At 40.1% G+C, this 16,131-nt stretch overlaps 1 protein-coding gene across 2 annotated transcripts in view; it reads right to left on the bottom strand.

Moving 5' to 3' along the window:
• The window catches only part of ARHGAP24 (Rho GTPase activating protein 24), a 2,476,452-nt gene extending 2,460,569 nt beyond the window's left edge, over positions 1–15,883 (bottom strand). For both annotated transcript variants that reach the window (XM_044058912.1, XM_044058914.1), the window contains exon 1: positions 15,523–15,883. The gene's annotated coding sequence lies outside the window, so the exon portion shown is untranslated. The remainder of the gene's footprint in view (positions 1–15,522) is intronic.
• Positions 15,884–16,131: the final 248 nt, after the last annotated feature.

The raw sequence follows: 16,131 nt of genomic DNA, 5'->3' as shown, positions 1-16,131 counted from the left end.
TTGTTTTTATAGCATTTACTGTCTGTTTTTTTCTTTGTCTCTGTAAAAAAACAAAAAAAAAAATCTCTTGTTTTCCTGCCTTACTGAACTAGAGTAGTCCAGTTTCAGAGTTGCTGATCCCTGGGCTTTGTTTTTAGTTCCTGTTACTGATCCATTGCCTTATTAGGATTGAGGGAAGTTTCTTTGCTTACCAGTGGGAGTGGGAAGCACTGAGCGGCCTTTTTGTCCGATTTGGTGAAGTTTCAGCCAGAAACTAGTAGTCCATTGGTCGTTTTGGGCCAATTCCTAGCTCCTTTCAGCCCCCTGCTATAAAACACGCTAAACATGCATTTTCCAGCTTGTACCAACTCAGCACAGATCCTTGTGGTGGCCTGCAGAGTGATCCAAGCAGCAGAGAGCTAAAAGAGTGACTTTCTACCAGATATAAGTATTTTTGTGGCTTTCCACTGTTATTAAGCTAGCGACTGCATTTCGCCTGTTTTACTGCTACTTTAAGTGATTTCTGCATTTTACACTGTTTATTGCACTTTAAGTTACTAATTGTTGCAAATTGTTTCTGTAGGCTACACACTAAAGTGTGCTAGCCGATTTACAGCATTTATAGCATTTACTGTCTGTTTTTTCCTTGTCTCTGTAAAAAACAAAAAAAAAAAAAATCTCTTGTTTTCCGCCTTACTGAACTAGAGTAGTCCAGTTTCAGAGTTGCTGATCCCTGGGCTTTGTTTTTAGTTCCTGTTACTGATCCATTGCCTTATTAGGAAGGAGGGAAGTTTCTTTGCTTACCAGTGGGAGTGGGAAGCACTGAGCAGCCTTTCTGTCCGATTTGGTGAAGTTTCAGCCAGAAACTAGTAGTCCATTGGTCGTTTGGGCCAATTCCTAGCTCCTTTCAGCCCCTGCTATAAAACACGCTAAACACGCGTTTTCCAGCTTGTACCAACTCAGCACAGATCCTCGTGGTGGCCTGCAGAGTGATCCAAGCAGCAGAGAGCTAAAAGAGTGACTTTCTACCAGATATAAGTATTTTTGTGGCTTTCCCACTGTTATTAAGCTAGCGACTGCATTTCGCCTGTTTTACTGCTACTTTAAGTGATTTCTGCATTTTACACTGTTTATTGCACTTTAAGTTACTAATTGTTGCAAATTGTTTCTGTAGGCTACACACTAAAGTCGCTAGCCGATTTACAGCATTTATAGCATTTACTGTCTGTTTTTTCCTTGTCTCTGTAATAAAACAAAAAATCTCTTGTTTTCCGCCTTACTGAACTAGAGTAGTCCAGTTTCAGAGTTGCTGATCCCTGGGCTTTGTTTTTAGTTCCTGTTACTGATCCATTGCCTTATTAGGGAGGAGGGAAGTTTCTTTGCTTACCAGTGGGAGTGGGAAGCACTGAGCAGCCTTTCTGTCCGATTTGGTGAAGTTTCAGCCAGAAACTAGTAGTCCATTGGTCGTTTTGGGCCAATTCCTAGCTCCTTTCAACCCCCTGCTATAAAACACGCTAAACACGCGTTTTCCAGCTTGTACCAACTCAGCACAGATCCTCGTGGTGGCCTGCAGAGTGATCCAAGCAGCAGAGAGCTAAAAGAGTGACTTTCTACCAGATATAAGTATTTTTGTGGCTTTCCCACTGTTATTAAGCTAGCGACTGCATTTTGCCTGTTTTACTGCTACTTTAAGTGATTTCTGCATTTTACACTGTTTATTGCACTTTAAGTTACTAATTGTTGCAAATTGTTTCTGTAGGCTACACACTAAAGTGCGCTATCCGATTTACAGCATTTATAGCATTTACTGTCTGTTTTTTTCCTTGTCTCTGTAATAAAACAAAAAAATCTCTTGTTTTCCCGCCTTACTGAACTAGAGTAGTCCAGTTTCAGAGTTGCTGATCCCTGGGCTTTGTTTTTAGTTCCTGTTACTGATCCATTGCCTTATTAGGAAGGAGGGAAGTTTCTTTGCTTACCAGTGGGAGTGGGAAGCACTGAGCAGCCTTTCTGTCCGATTTGGTGAAGTTTCAGCCAGAAACTAGTAGTCCATTGGTCATTTTGGGCCAATTCCTAGCTCCTTTCAGCCCCCTGCTATAAAACACGCTAAACACGCGTTTTCCAGCTTGTACCAACTCAGCACAGATCCTCGTGGTGGCCTGCAGAGTGATCCAAGCAGCAGAGAGCTAAAAGAGTGACTTTCTACCAGATATAAGTATTTTTGTGGCTTTCCCACTGTTATTAAGCTAGCGACTGCATTTTGCCTGTTTTACTGCTACTTTAAGTGATTTCTGCATTTTACACTGTTTATTGCACTTTAAGTTACTAATTGTTGCAAATTGTTTCTGTAGGCTACACACTAAAGTGCTAGCCGATTTACAGCATTTATAGCATTTACTGTCTGTTTTTTTCCTTGTCTCTGTAATAAAACAAAAAAAAATCTCTTGTTTTCCCGCCTTACTGAACTAGAGTAGTCCAGTTTCAGAGTTGCTGATCCCTGGGCTTTGTTTTTAGTTCCTGTTACTGATCCATTGCCTTATTAGGAAGGAGGGAAGTTTCTTTGCTTACCAGTGGGAGTGGGAAGCACTGAGCGGCCTTTTTGTCCGATTTGGTGAAGTTTCAGCCAGAAACTAGTAGTCCATTGGTCATTTTGGGCCAATTCCTAGCTCCCTTCAGCCCCCTGCTATAAAACACGCTAAACGCACATAAGCGTGATTTAGCGCGGAGTTACCACTGTTGCACACAAGAGCAGCGGCGATTAAACAAGGTTAAATTATTTGGGCAATCTAAATTCCACTCTTCCAGTTTTCCCTTAGAACTACCTTCCTCGAGCTGTACTGCTGATCTAACCAGCATATCCTATAACTGAAAAGTTCATCTCTACTTGATTCCCAAGTAGACTATTCTCTATCTGTAAAGCCTAGCACTTACTCCTACAGTACTTGCACCTTGATAAAGCACTCTTATTATAGATAGTACCCCACCAGCCTAAAACCCACTTCCCCCGGAGTCCTTTGAAAGTCTCTTTATCTACTACTTCTACTATGTCGAGGGATCAGTTGCTAGTGTCCTCTCCAGCTCAACTGGTGAACCTGGGAATATTGAGGCAATGTTACAATTGCCTCATGTCCACAGACAATCCTCTTCTTCTCCCACAAAACACAAATACATGCGAGAGATGCAACTATACGGCCAAACTGGAGGCTGAACTCTCTCAACATAGGACTGGCAAGACCAGACAGGAGGAGAAGGTAACCACACACAATACATACCCAGTCACACATGGTACCATCACAACTTCAAATCATACACATACTCACACAAAGACATACTCGGAGGCTCTGATCAAAAATTTACCAAAACAGCAGAGGCCACCAAAGCAGACACCCAAACAACTACCACCTCACGACCCAACACATGCAACACATAGACCACACAGTCAGAGTGTCAAACAGTCACAGCCCTTAAGGCCAAACAAAATGCCAGACACACTTGTCATTGGTGATTCCATAGTCAGACACACTGGCGTCCCGCTCACCAGACTGAGTAAAGAGAAGGTCACAGTAAGCTGCCTGTCGGGCGCTAGAATCCGCCACATAACGCAAGCACTCAGGTCTCTCAACAGCAGGTACAAGTATGACTCAGTCATTGTCCACGCTGGTGTCAACGACCTGAGACGTACCTCCTTGGACTACATGAAAAGGGACATCGAGGAGCTCTCTGATTATGTAGCCCAGGCATGTATGACCCTGACCTTGAGCAGTATCCTACCTTCACCTAGAATGATGCCACAATACAGTGATAAGATGATCAGCTTTAATAATTGGCTTAAATGCTGGTGTCATTCAAAGGGGATCCAATGTCTGTCTGCCTGGGATGACATGCTGGACAAGCCACGCTGCTTCGCAAGGGACGGCTTGCACCTGTCACCCCTGGGCTTCCGGATATTGGCAAAGGCTCTTGCCACCCCATAGTGCCTTTTTAGGCAAGGCTCAAATTCTAAACCTACCACCCTAGAACACCAAAAGGAAAAAAACTAAGGGTAATGCTGCTCAATGCCAGAAGTCTCAATCTCAAGATGCACGCACTCGAGGCCCTTCTCAATATGGAGAACATCGATGTCTGTGCTGTGACAGAAACCTGGTTCAAGGCTCCTGAGAGCACCCCAGCACTAACAGGTTTCACCTCATATCATGCGTTCCGCCCCAAAATCCGGACAACACCAAGAAAGGAGGGGGGGGTGTCCATATTCATAAAGGACACCCACACCTCAAGGTTGGTGGCAACGCACGATGCATTGGAGACCATCCAGGTGCAATTAACCATAGGCAAGACTGCTCTGCAATTTGTAGCATGTTACAGGCCACCCTCTCAAACTCAAGAACCTCACATGGCCTTCCTGAAAACATTGGAGGGATAAATGTATCTCCAAACACCATCATACTAGGTGACTTCAACTACCCTAATATAGACTGGGAACACTACTCAAGCCCGAACACTCTAACCCAAAGATTCCTGGAGTTCATAAACTCAAATGCCATGGAACAACTAGTCACCATCCCCACAAGAGGAGAAAACATACTTGATCTCATCATCACGAACATGGGATCAAAATGTTCAACACCGGAAGTATACCCTCACTGGTGAGATCAGATCATAAACTAATCTCGCTGGAGGTCCTCATCCCGCCCCACCTGAAACAAAAAGACCACAGTGAAAAACTTCTCAAAAGCCGATTTCACACTTCTAAAAACTAGTGTGGTCTCCTTTAAGGCCCCTGAACCAGTGGTAAACATTACTCAAACCACTGAATCACTTACAAATGCCTTCTACCAGCACCTACAGGACTGCATGGATCAGGCAATCCCAAACAAAACTAAGACTCTCTGTACCAAAGGCAAGCGTCCAGTCTGGTGGACCCCAGCCATAAACAAGCTCTACAACAAAAGGAGGAAGCTACTACAAGATAGAGCAAAATCCTTGAAAGGTAAGACACCTTTGATCATTATAAGTAAAAAACTAAGAGCTCTCATAAAATCATCCAAGGCAAATTTTGAGAGAAAAATCGCCAAGGACTCTAAAGAGAATCATAAGGCCTTCTTTAGCTATGTTAGAAACCTAGGAGGAAACTCCCAGATATGCTCAGAATTAGTTCAAAATGATGTGAAAATTACTGAACCTACACACATTGCCAACATACTGGCTGACAGGTTCAGTGCAAACTCCCCTCCCCAAAAGGAGAGATATCTATTCCAGAGGATTGTAGCCCCCAAACATCTCCAACGCCCAGGTGAGAACTGCCCTCACTAAGGCAAAACACACAGCATCCATGGGACCGGATGGTGTCCCCGGATGTGTGCTTCACGAACTCAACGAGGAATTAAACCCACAGTTAGGACAGCTGTTTAATCTTAGCCTCACCTCAGGATACGTACCCAAGGAGTGGCGACGGTGACTGTGGTCCCACTTCATAAGGGCGGTGCCTCCACAGACCCTGAAATTACCGCCCATTAGCTTGACAAGCCTTATCTGCAAAGCCATGGAGAGGATCATAATGGAACTCATAAATAAAGACATAGGGAACTTGCAGACTTTGGATCCAACCCAGTTTGGCTTTGTCAAAGGCAGATCCTGCCTCTTAAACTTGGTTGACTTTTCGAGACAGTCACCAAGGCCATTGATGAGGGAAAGGCAGTCCATACAGCCTACCTCGACCTGGCAAAGGCCTTGACACAATACCCCACTCAGGTATCATCGAAAAACTCATCAGCTTGAATGTAAACCCATACATCACAAGATGGGTTGCAAACTGGCTAAGTGACAGAACCCACAGGGTCAGAGTTGCTGGAGCCATGTCAGACTCAAAGCCTGTCACAAGTGGTGTCCCACAGGGATCAGTCCTGGGTCCACTCTTGTTCGGCATCTACTTTTCTGAAGTACAAGCAAACACAGGAGGGTTATGGCTGACAAAGTTTGCAGATGACTGCAAACTGAGAGACATAGTCGAAAACACATGTGACACAGATATCCTCCAGAAGGGCCTCACAGAAACGGATAACTGGTGCCAGAGCCATGGCCTGAAGTTAAACGCCAAAAATGCATAGTCATACCCTTCGGGAAAAACAAGGTTACCCCTAGCTACCATATAGGTGGCAATCCACTGAGCACAGAAAAAGTCATCAGGGATCTGGGGACCCAGGTTGACAGTAGCCTTCGTTTGACACTCATGTTGCTAAAGTAGTTAGGAAAACCTTCTATATCGCCCACCTGATCATGAAGGGATTCACATCTAGATCAAGGGAGGTTATCGTCCCCTGTACTCATCACTCATTAGACCTATGATTGAGTACAATGCCCTGTTCGGAATGTATCTGACCAGACACCTGCTGCAGCTTGAAAGGCCCCAAAAGTTCCTCACCAAAAGGATAAAGGGTCTCAAAAATATGTCTTATGCTGCCCGACTGAAAGAACTCCAGCTCTATTCAGTCTCATACCGCTTGCTCAGAGGTGACCTGTGCCTGACATATAAGGCCATGTCAAACCCAGATTTGATGAATATGCTTCACCTCAAAAAATCTAGATCCCTCAGAACCACAAGGGCGGGAGACTTAAACCTTGACACGGTTATAAATGGAACATGCTGGAGGGACAGATTCATCACCCAGAGACTCCCTATGCTGTGGAACAAAATCCCGGTACATGTGAGGCAGAGCACCTCTCTGGCCTTGTTCAAGAGGAATCTTGACCAATGGATGGGAGATTGCAGATATACCCCAGGGATTACTTCAGTGTCACTGCTTGACAGAGGCACAGCAAAATGATAGGCATAGTTTTTATTCAAACTAAAGGGGTGGCGAAAGCCACATAACTATGGGCTAGGCTTATGAATGCCCTTGGGCAGATAGCCTAGTATGAACCTATGAACCTATGAACCTAAGTTAAGGACCAAATTTTAAAAGTACAGCTTATTTTAAAATACTCAAAGATCAAGTGGAAATGCATTTTTGTTATCATTTCTTTTTTGCAGTAACTATTGTGTCATCATATAAAGTGTTGTTTCCAGTTCTGAAATATATAGATTTTATTTTATTATTTTGTTGTATCTTTATTTGTTAAGTTTAATACAACTGTGTTTGTAATTCCCATTTGCTGAGCAGTTACCATGTAGTTTCTGATTCTGAGGCATGTGGTCCTGCATGTTAATTATGCAACAAAGAGAATTAAAAATTTGTTGTGGTGAGGCATGTTTTCTATAATTTACAGAAGATATCAATCCTAAAGTTACTCAAACTGCAACACAATCAGTCAGTCAGTAAATCAGTCGAGCAATCAGACAAGAAATCATCAACTAACTATATACATCTATAGTCAAAGGAAAATCAACACAAAGAAATGGAACCGGATATGACTCCTAGCAAAATATAAAATGCTTGACATGTGGTGCCACAACATAGCTGTAACACTGTACTAAATGGTTGTACACCATAGGATGATTACTCTTAGGATGAAAAATGAGGAGAATAGAGATCACTGCACAGATGGCCTACAGTAAAGTATGTATGTGCATGTCACATACCAACTAGATTACTGCTGGAATAAAACATGTTCATTGCATTAAATAAGCATTTTGATAAGTTAGAAGACAAGGGTGTAGCCAGGCATACTCCTTGTACTCTAAGGAGTACAATTTTTTTCTGAACCTGGTAGAAACACTGGGGCTTTATCAAGTCGTGTGATGTATATAACCATCTAGATTAATGTTTTTAAAAAACATGTATATATAGCTTACTTACAGAGAGGATTGCAAAACTAAAAACAATATTTCTAATAGTTTTGAATGAGCAGCTGAAAATGTTACACACATTACGTTTAGGGTGGGGTGGGCTGAGGCAACAGCTGAAGTGATATGACCAATTTTGAATAGCAGGTAGGTGGGGTAGAAGTAAGCATATGAGAGTACAAAATGGAATTCACTGGCTATCCCCCTGGTAGAAGCTTCAAATGTACCTAGGACTAAGTACTGCAGGTAGTACCTAGTGGGAAACCAGACTGCTTGCAGTATTGAGCTCCATATACAGGTGGAGCTGTCATGCAGGCTTTGGGAAGAGGCTGTGACCACTCACTGCACTGCAAAGTTCAGTGTATTGTGAATCATCCCTCAAACTCATGTGCGGATAACTTGCAGTGCTGTTTTCAAAAACTGATCTAAAACCCTGGTGGACTTCAGCCCTGCAAGCCCATCCTTCATCTTGCTTGGGGAGAATGCAAGTATGACAGTCATGCCACCCTAAGGAACTCCTGTGCTAATAGCCTCATGCCCATGCAGCTTCCCCTGTATGTCAGACACGGCTCCCTGCCAGCTATAACAGGTTTGAAATACAGGTTGAGATGCTGCACCAGAGAACATCAGTAGAACTCTTGCCAAATCCTCGGATAACTTTGGGCTATGCTTAGAATTGGTAATTAGATTCAATAACACAGAAACTTGTAGAATCTAAGCCTCTGTTCCCTCCACGGTGAGACTCCCTGAGGTATTGAATTGCACACTGTTTTTCCCCCTTATGACCTCACCAAAAGATCCCAGCAGATAACATAGTGTCAAGAAGTGATTGGATGGCACCAGTGCTCAGCATACAGTACATACAAACACTTTTTTAAATGTAATTCGTATATATCCAGTTATGTAGCTGAAATAAAAACTACATATTTTAGAACCAGTAAGCCCATTTTACATGGTGACAGTATAATTACAGTAAACACAAATGGTAAAAAAACTAGGTACTTGATTTTTAAGATGAGTGCATTTTTGTCTGAACAGAACCATTATTACCAAATGTGGTATAACTTGACTTTAAATACGTTATTTGCACATTCCAGATATACTATCCAGGGTGCCTGATACTAACTAAAGCTCAGATGAGCTACAAAAGCTTTACCCTGGGCACATGAAATACCTTTAATAGACTTCAGCTGTGTGGGAGGGAGGGGGACAATGTATTGCATGTCATGATGATGATGATTTAAAGTGTTATTGTTAATTGCCTGCTGCACACTGGGCATAGCTGCAGGACTGTACATTTTCAAGGAAATGCTATGAAGTATTATATCTAAGCAATGATGTACTTATTGCTTTTACTACATGCTTATTACATATCAGAAGACTTTCATTGGGGGGGATAGCATGCCAACTTTTTGAAGTGGTTTTAAAAGACATAAATATTAATACTATGCTTTTAGCCATAGTGCTTTGCATAATGTTTATATATACATTTGTACACACAGTATGAAAATAAAATAGCATATACATTTTTTTTACGTAAAACAATATCTGACAATATGTGTTTAACAATAGTTATAACATTTTGTAGTGTTTCACTGCTTAGTAAGAATTCAAGAGTGAGTGATAAATCCAAAAATATTGATTGAAATATGCCTAAAATCAAGAACAAATTTGAGAATTACTCTAATTTTCTCTAATTTACTCAAAAAGTTCACAAAACAGGAAGTTTTGTTTCAATATACATTCCTGATTAACAATAAGTATGAAACTTTAAGGTCTGGCATTACTGATGAAGTCTAATCCTCAGTGATTTACTCAAATTTGTTTTATGAGAGAAAGGGCAAATATATGAGGCAAAATTGGGTACGTGCAAACAAATCAGAGGCATTTAAGAGCTGTGTAATAAGGTTAGGAAAGGCAAAAGACATAATATACTATTAGTAACTAATTCACTTTGCTTTCCTAGTATTCAAACCAGATTGATTTGCTTTTTCTTTTCAACTATAGAGCAGGTATCTTAGGTAAATTAGAACTGTATACATTTATACAAAATAGATGTCAGTTACCTAGCCTGATGGAATAGTGAAAAGGGGGTCCTGAAGTAGTGCCTAGAATGACCAGAATTCTCAGTTACTGGAGGTGGGACAGAGGGTAGTACAACAGAATAAAGTTAGTGTGGACATGGTTAGCTCACCATTCCCAGCAGTAGTGATTGGGGAATTGTCTCACAGCTGCACACCCTGGTGGACACCACTTGCAAGTCCACACTGACAATGGTGCTGAAGTCACCACCCATATTGCAGGTAACCTGTAATGGGTCTACTTCAAAATACTGAATTACCATAACGTTGAACCACAAAACAGTGAGACCATAACATTGAAAATTCAGAACACTGAAAAGTTAGAACATTAAAATTACATAACGATGAAAATTTAAATTGAGTCTTAATTAACCAAAAGTGTTACATGGTTATGGTTTAAAGTGTTAATGTTGTGGTATTACTTAAGGAAGTTGTAGTATGTAATAAACAAACATGGCAGATGGTATGTTTTGCGGTTTAAGAGATGTTCTCAGGTTGTATAGTAAACGTTTATTAGATAACAGTTAAGCATTGTTGTGTCTGAGTGATGGATTTATTATTTTGAAAGAAGTTATGCTAGTGTTGTGGAAAGTAATGGGATAAGTGCAAATAAGGAAAATAGAAGAGATTGCAATACATGGGAAATTTACCTTGTCTCCACTGAAGTGTGATCTTAGAGTTGGTATATTTAATTTGCAGGGGGTGTGAGGGGCATAAGGGGGCTTGCCACCCTGCAGAAATGTTGAAGAAAGCATGTCTGTCGGTTCAGTTACAGTTGAGGTGGAGGGGGTATTACTAAGTTGTACACTGTAACATTCGATGTTATGGGATGCGATGATTTAATTTTGCAGTGTTATGTTGTTTTATCGTTCGAAGTTTTCAGTGTTATGTGTTTTCGACATTATGATGTCAATGTTTTGTGGTTCAATGTTATAGCAATTCAATGTTTTGAAATAGACCCCCTGTAATATACATACTGTACGACTGCATGAAGCGAGAGCAGGGCAGGCTGTCAATTCTTCTTTCATCATTGATGTAACAGCCTAAATGGCTTCCCAGTCCCCTTGGTCTCATCCCTTCCACCAAGATGTGAAGCTAAGTTCCCTGTCTTACTGGAAAACTTTTTCTCTCTTGGTTTTGTGGAGGCACCACAGGTGATAAAGGGACAAAAAATAACTGGTAAGTGTACTAGGGGGCTGATGATACAAGGTCAAGGAAGATATGCCAAAAACACCTACAGATTTCAAAAACAGCATGGACGGTATACAACCTTTACTTCTAATGTTTTAACACATTGAAAGACTGTAAGATCAGTCTACTAAACCCTACCACATCAAGATGCACGAGGAATGGAGGAGATAAGTATAAGTTATTCTAAAAAGATATATATATATATATATATATATATATATATATATATATATATATATATATATATATATATATATATATATATATAAAATTCATATGATCAATACAATATGGTGGAAGATTTGAAATGCTGAAAAAGAAAAAAACACCAAGCACTGTGTTTTGGCAGGATAGAAGACCCCTGCAACCCACACCACCTGCCAACCAATTATACATATCAACTTCAAGATTACATTACAGTGAGGTAAAAGGTAGATTTCCTAATCTGCACTGTACCACACACTCAATATTCAGTAATGTTCTATATCACCTGAGAAATCTTTCTGCTCTCTCTCTCTTTTCCTTCTAGTCCCAACAATTACATTATTTCTTGTAAAATGTTATTTGCTACTACTGTGATGCAGGATAAAAACTTCTATTGTTGCCACTGAATTACAAATTCAGCAGTCTTCCTGAACTACCCAATATTCAAAGCTTCAGACCGTATGACTATATGGTGTCAGTCTTATGATGTTCAACGTTCTAAAACATCATCGTATGAATTAGACCTACATACACACACACACACACACACACACATATATATATGTATATATATATATATATATATATATATATATATATATATATATATATATATATATATATATATATATATATAAGTCTAGCAGGAAACATCAAATACACCCAATGTCAACATGCAAAATATTGATGTAAAATGTTGAAATTTCTGAGGTTGACATGCAGCTATGCAGGCAATGAGAAACATTATTGGTACATGCACATTTTAAAGACAAAAAAAAAAACATTGTTTCTGCAAGGGGGCAAGCCCACCTGCACCCCACATGGACCCCTGTCTAATTAAATATAGTATCTGCAAGATCACAAAAATACAGGGTAATCATATATTCCCCAGTGCCAGGAATTGTGTAATCTCAGACACTTGTCCACTAGCTGCTTAGTCAATAATAAATGGTCAACTAAACAGCTGCTGACCAAACACCACATACTTGATCTTTAGAAGGGCACGCACACACACACACACACACACACACACACACACACACACACACACACACACACACACACACACACACACACACACACACACACACACGAGAGAGAGAGGTATATACACATATATACTCTCTCTCTCTCTTTGTCTATATACAAATATATATACACGTGTGTGTGTGTGTGTGCATGTGTGTGTGTGTGTGTGTGTGTGTGTGTGTGTGTGTGTGTGTGTGTGTGTGTGTGTGTGTGTGTGTATACTAACAGCCTTTTGAACTCACAAATACCACTTGATTTGATGTAATTCAGTGTGCTACTGTTAAGCTACATTCCCTGCTATGGCATTATTTAAATCGTCTGCAGTAATTATAATTTGTACACTAAAACTAATTTGGTCATTGAGTCCTTAAACTTTTCATTTGCACAGCTACCCAAGTTAGCAGAAAATGGGCCTTGTTTGAATGTCCACCCCACCTGGGTACCAATGAAAATAAATAACATAAAGACAGATGGAAAGGATGACGATGGACTCCTGGGTACAGTAAATTATAACAGAAAGCTGTGGTCAGAACCAAAAAATATATAAATAAAATGAAGTGAAGCAGGTAAGCATCATAATGTCCTTTTTTCTCCACAAAGAATAAATCCTGATTGTGTACACTTTACAAATAACAAAGTGAAAAAGACTAGCTAAACTAGTGATCTGGTCAAAAATAGTTTGTTAATCTACCTGTCATATGCTGTACAACAGTATATTTCACGTGCTCTTTAGAATCTGGATTCATAACACAGACTCTATATCCAAGAGCAAGGACTCAAATATGATTTGACATGAGAGTCATTCACTAAAATGCCAGAAAGCACCCAACAGTTTTCCACTACATCTGTGACTACCTGATCAAAATGATATAAATAAACACATAAAATGTTCTTTGAAGCTTCTCTTGTTATGTTGATGGTAATTAAAAGTACAGATCAGAAACGAAGAAGAAGAAACATGTTTGCACCTGGAATTTTCAAATCAAAGACAAATGGTAGAGCTTGGAATGTTAGTATGAGTTTTGGACAACAGCCAACTCTTAGATAAAGCCTGAAGCTAAGAGGATGACAATAATTTGATCGTAAAAACTGAAGCAGTCAGTCAGTTATGTTTATCTGCCACAGAAGCCAGAAAACAATATGCGACACACAAGTTGTTAGCCAAGTACTCTGTCACTGATTTCTCACTGTTCTTTCTTGCTATTAATTCTGTTGTGTAAAATCAAAACAATGACAAATGCTAGTGTACACTGAGATTTTATAATCTTACAAGTGTACACTGAGATTTTAAAATCTTACAGAACATGATGTCTGTGCTACGTTCATAACATTTTAAAGAGATCTGTTTGCTAAGATTTCATCTTACTTCATAGTTTAGAGAAACATCATAGGAACTTAAATTTCTCCCAAGTTGCCAAACATAGAAGAAGAGACAGCACTATTTTATCTTTTCATCTTACAAGGTGCATCCTTGGGAGAGGAGTGCTGGCTTCTCTACCCCCTTCCCCCAAAGAAGAAAAAATACTATTCATCTTACAAAATACATCATTGGTAGAGCAGTGATACCCCCCAAAATAGAAATAAAAATAAAAACAATACTGTACAGAAATAAAGCTATTTGCAAGAATGAGTGTCCATATGTGCATATATAGATCTGACAGCACACGCCCTCTGCCAGTACCTGCAGTTTGTGTGAGGTCTCTTGACCTCCTGATGACCGTCACTCACTGACAAGCGATATGACTCTTTTATGCATTAAAGCTGTGTCCTGTCCTATAATTATTGTGTTGTAGGTAACCCTTCATTTCTTTACGATTAAAAGGGAACTTGGACAAGTAGCACTGCTGTAGCTCATTTTTGCCTACAGGATGTGAACTAAACATGCATACATAGCAGTTTTAATAAGACTTGATTGCATTGTAGGTTGTCGGCTAGCTGTGCAGCATTGTTCCTAGACATCATTTAGTAAGTAAATTATGCAGCAAAATGTGAGTAAAAATAATCTGAAGCAAAACACATTCTGTGCATATATTCCATGTTATTTTGTGAACCTGATGGTACATAAGCTTAATTTTTGAATTGTTTGAGTAGAATACTTCTCTGCTGCTTCCAAACATGTGACAATAAGATATATAACAATCTGTACAGCACACCGTGCATCTTTCAATGGTACTGTTATAATCATCTGATGTACTTTGATGGCAATCAGTTCAAAGGTGATGAGGTCCTGCTTCACAGTCAGAAGGGGATATTTCACATAGCTGGAGCCTGTTGTTTTCCCATACAGTAGGATTAATACTGCAACATTAACCCCACTTGTGAGCAGTACACAAAACAGTAAATAACATGCTAACGTCTGTCAGCTATGCAATCAGGAGAACATTTAGCTTCCTGTTTGTTATTGTACTTCATGTTTACTGTATTTAAATACATTTTCTTCTAGAAATATGGTTCAAAATTATTCTGTGATGTGTTTTATGTGTAGCTATGAAAATGGTCAATGGAAAGATACTTCAGTGAAACTGGAGCAGAATATGAGGTGTGGAAAAAATATTGAAACAGGCAATTGTAGTGGTGCTCTAGTAACCTGCAATTGTGTGTGTGTGTGTGTGTGTGTGTGTGTGTGTGTGTGTGTGTGTGTGTGTGTGTGTGTGTGTGTGTGTGTGTGTGTGTGTGTGTGTGTGCACAACCAGCTAAACTCTGAAATATAAAACAGTAAAATCAATATGCTTATTAATGTAGTCACACTGAGTTCTGACTATAGCAGATTAACAAGCTGCTAGTAATATTCTTCTTATATGCAGGAGAAAATGCAAATACGGATATATAAACTGAAGGCACATAAGACAAAATTCCATGTCAGCAGCTCACCTTAGACAGCGTTTTAAACAAACTAGCAGTCTATTAGAAGGTTACCTCAACTGAACATAGCAGTCAATTAAATCTTTAATCCTCTCTTTTAACATAAATAAATGGGGTGCTTTTCTCAGACATCCCTGTAAATGACTCCAGAGACACATACTACACCTTAAGGCAGGTCATTTAGGGTTAAGAAAGCTGAATGTAACACACATACGATGAGCAAGCAGGGAGAGGATAACCTTGGGTCCTAAGGCAGAATTAATACACACTGAATCGACAGCAGTAACTTCCTAGTCTGAAGTGAAGAAGCTTTCCTCTGCCAAGATACAAACATACAAAGCACTCAAAGTCTGCCAATAAAACACATAGCAGACGGCTCTCATCTTCCAGTGTACTTACTGTTCAGGTTGTTGCAGAGATGATTTGTATCAGCAGTAATGTAATCCTAAGTGAATGAAAAAGAGCTAGTAATTTATCCAGTTGTAAGCATTCATATCCATATCAGAATCGCTGTAGGCAATTTCAGAAAGGAAGTGCAGTATAGTGCAGCTAAAATAAGCTCTCACTGCAGCGAAAAGTTTTTTTTTTCCTTCTCTTGACTGCTCAGACCATCTGTAGGTTTAAATTCCCCTGAGATTCAGTGCTACCTTAAGAACAGCACAACAGCAGCATGCAGTTGAGAGATCACAGCTAGTAAACCATAGCAGAAACAGCCAAATAAGTTTTGTACATTACAGAATGAGTGAATGGAAGTGAACTACAGACTAGAACTGTAGAACAGGTCCAGCCTTCAGAGTTTGCCTCGGGTTTCAGATTACACAGCCAGCTGGCAGCTCAAAGCTCACTGTCAGACACTACTACATAGCCAGGGCAACCCCTTCACACTGCAGCCTGGAGCCTAGATATCCCTGGAACTCTGGCATGACAGAGAGCCACCAGCTGCAACAAAGTTCGCAGAGATACATCACCAGCTACTTAACCCTTTAACTGCTGGAGCTGCTATGCCAT

The sequence above is a fragment of the Protopterus annectens genome, chromosome 17.part0 (genome assembly GCF_019279795.1).
Source record: "Protopterus annectens isolate FY-2018-M chromosome 17.part0, PAN1.0, whole genome shotgun sequence".
Taxonomy (NCBI): Eukaryota; Metazoa; Chordata; order Ceratodontiformes; family Protopteridae; genus Protopterus; species Protopterus annectens.
Note: the sequence above shows the minus strand (reverse complement) of the source record. Positions and strands in the feature narration are given on the sequence as shown.